Source organism: Grampus griseus (assembly GCF_964374135.1).
Source record: "Grampus griseus genome assembly, chromosome: 7".
In the NCBI taxonomy this organism is placed as follows: Eukaryota; Metazoa; Chordata; class Mammalia; order Artiodactyla; family Delphinidae; genus Grampus; species Grampus griseus.
In genome coordinates, this window is record NC_139001.1 from 83,672,029 (window position 1) to 83,675,818 (window position 3,790).

A 3,790-nucleotide genomic window follows, 5' to 3' on the forward strand; every position below is an offset into this window, starting at 1 on the left:
ATGCACCATTACTTCCAGAAATTCTAACAAAAATAATTAAATCAAGACCAATTCCTCAGAAATTTAAAATTAGCCTTCTTAGGCTGGTACTGATTTATTTATTCAAAGGAAATTTTACGTAGAGCCAAAACTCAGTATCTAACATAGTTTTCTTAAGATTTGCTTCATTCTAACTGGTAGAATTCTAGAGTTTATAATTAAGAAAAAATGTTAACTTACTTTAAGCATTGTATTTAATTAATAATTCTTCTTTAAATTTGATTTTACTTCTAGTTGCTTCATGTACTGTGGGAAAGTGAGCAAACAAAGCACCTTACATGTTGGGAAAATTGCATGAGGCTTTCAGTTTTATGCCTCAGTTTTCTTCTCTTTATCCACTGATAAAAATAGTACAGACTGCATGGGTCTATTGCAAAGGTCAAATTTACCACTAAGTGTTTCAGTTTTAATATTATTTTGATACAGTTTTCATAATTTAATTTCCAATTGTTAGTGGATAGCGTATAGAAAAACAATAGATTATTATTTTTAACCTTTTACCCTGTCACTTTACAAAATTTGCTTATTAGTTCCAGTAGCTATTATATACATTCTTTAGTAGATTTTGTATATTTCTTAGGATTTTCTATATCCCTGCTCATATAGACTGCAAGTAAATAATGTTTTATTTTCCATGTCATTTATATCTTTTTCTTGTCAACTTGAAATTGGCAGGACATTCATTAAATTGCAGAACAGAACTGATGAGAGTGAGTATCCTTGCCTTGTTCCAGATCTTAAAAAGAATGTATTCAATGATATCAGCTCAAGTTTTGTGTTTTTTTTGTTTGTTTGTTTTTCATTTCGTTTTATTTTCATAGATAGCCTTTATTAGATTGAGGGACTTTCTTGCATTTCTGGCTTGCTGAGTTTTATTATGAATGGAAAGAAAATAGCTGCATTATTATTGAGATGATTATGTTATTTTCCCCTTTATTCTGTTTATTTGGTGAATTACATTGATTGATTTTTCAAATATTATATCCTTGCATTTCTTAGACAAACTGCACTTGTCTAAGGCATGTTATTTGTTTCATATTTAGCTGGAATTGCATATAAATGGATTTCACTGGCAAATTTAGAGAATTTTAGCAAACAGAAATTTTTACTTCTTTTTCTGTCTTTGTTCATGAGAGATATTGGTCTGTAGATTTATTTTGTAATGTCTTTGTCTAGTTTTGATATAAAGATTTTTTGATAAAATGAGGATATTTAAATGTTATTTAAGATAACATTTCATGTTATTATTTTATCAGTTACACTTTTGTTTTATTTATGTATCTATGTGGTTATATATTTTTGTAGTGTAGACTTAGAGAAACTAGAAATTAATAAGAGTAGGGTGAGTACAGACACAGAAACCCAAATTTCTAAGATTACAACACAAATGTTTGTATGTATGGGTGGATATAGACAAGATAGTTCAAACACCAGACAGAATGAGGGTCAGGGAAAAATAAGCAGTGAACTTTTAATCCTGCTTCCCATTCTAAACTTTAAGAAAGACAATGAAACAGGCAGTTCTACTCTTGGATTGAGATCTGTAGGGTAGTAGTAGTTGATATTTTGCATATAGATTTTTCATACTTTGCCGTGATGAGTATCTACTACAAATTTACTGGTCTACTTCAGGTGGTGGCAATCCTGAGAAGACAAACGAATAGGGCAAAACCCAGTTTGAGTTGAGCAAGCTATGGAATAAAAAAACCTGTTTTTAGTAGACTAAGACAAGATCCAAAGTCATCAGCCATGGAAGCCAGATGAGACGTATCACCTCACATTGCAAAAAACCTTGGGAGCCAAACTACACTCAGCAGAGATTGGGTCTGAGAGCCAATGTTCTTCTTCAACAATGCTGCTTCTCTGATAGATGAACAATACATAATCCCCTATCTTCCATTTGAGGAGTTTAACTCCTGTCATGGGTAAAGAACAAGAGAATAAATAAGGTGAAGAATTTCTGAAAGCCAATTTATTCCAAATATAGTAAACTGTGAGACATCATAACTAAGAATAATAAGTGAATTTGGATGAGAAGTCGTTGTATTAGTCTGAGAGTACCACATAGGATACAATAAATGATCTTTTCTAGACAAATTCTGGCTTTAAGAGTTAAGCTAAACTAAGTTTTATAAAATATTCTTTTTCACATTTGTGGGGCAGTTGTAAATCATGACCTTTTGCATGTAGAATCCAGACATTGTTAAATAACCTTATTCCATTATAAAGATGTTTTTCTCTTCATGCAACCTGTACTCAATACTTTCTTCAGCTCTCAGGTTATGTTCTAAAATGTGTTTGATTCTTCCTCCAAAGCAAATAGCAATAGAGGAAGCAATTCACAGCGACGTAGATTATGCAGTCATAAAACGAAGCATCTGAACATTTGACTTGACAAGTAATTATCATATGTATTTTTGCATAGCAGGCAGTCCTCTAGCTGACAAACAGATTGAGTTCCAAAAGTTCATTTGCTAGGAGATTTTTAAAACTCAGAACATATTTTCCCTCTAGGAACAATGTTGGATGTGGTGGTTAGGTTATTACACAAGACCAATAAGCCCGTCCAATTCATAATTAGTTAAATTTAGTTTAATAAATATTTATTGAACACATGGCAGGCACTGCTTGTGTTAGGCTCCGAGGATACAAACATTTACAAGCGTGCATTCAAAAAGCCATGATATATGTGAGTTAATAATTTATGTATGCAGTATATAAATACTTATAGAGCACCTAAATTAGATTCTGGGAATATAATATGAGCAAAACATGTCTTTGCTTTCAAGGAGCATGATTTGAAGTAGAGGGAGAATGGATACTGACTTGACTAAGCTAAGTGTTGCAGAAGTGGTGTTATAAGGAAGGCTCTGGACGCTGTAAATGTTAACAAGAGAGAATACTGCCCTTGTTTGGTGGGTGATTTCCCAGGGGAAAGCTGACATATGAAGAATTATTGGGGTTTACCTGAACTAATCTGTGGGAAGAATGGGAAGAGAATGATTTTCTGACATGAATAGAAGTCCTTAGGGGAGAGAATACATTTAGAGGAGTTCCAGCAGTTATGCATCTTGGGTTGATGACACATAAGTAATGAACAAATTGATGAAATATACATAAGTTAGGGATTGCCTGATAATTAGGTTATGTCACATAAGTACTTTAAAAAATCTAGCTGAACTGAAAAGTATTCCAATTAGGTACCCTACCATATCCCCAGAGGAAAACATGGTTCATAATGGTCTGCCAAATGTCTTGATCCAGCACATAGGAATAATTGGAAGGTGATTTTTACCTTGTCTTCTGGTCCTTTTATTCCTGAATAGAAGCTGTTGTGAATGCGCCATGATTTCACTGTCAGATAGAGTCTAGGCTGTGCACTGTACTGTCGTCATATGATGAACAATTTGCCATATGATGTACTTCATGTGTTAGAATGTACAGCAATGCCCCCACTGTGAATTACAACTTGCTGCATTCATACGCCTCTGACACTGACTCTGGGATTGGCCCTAAGACTTCCTTTGGCCAATAGGATATTGGCAAACGTGACACAAGTAGAAATTTGACAGGCACTCGCACAGTGTGAGTTGTCCCCTCTTGCTGCTGGAAATTCTTCCCCTGAGTACTATATAAGCTGGAGCTAGCCTACTGGAAACATGTAGTCCAGCCAATAGCCAGCCCCAACTGCCATACTGTGTATGAATCCACCTTAGAACATGTAGCCTCACTGGAGCTTCCAGGTAACTCA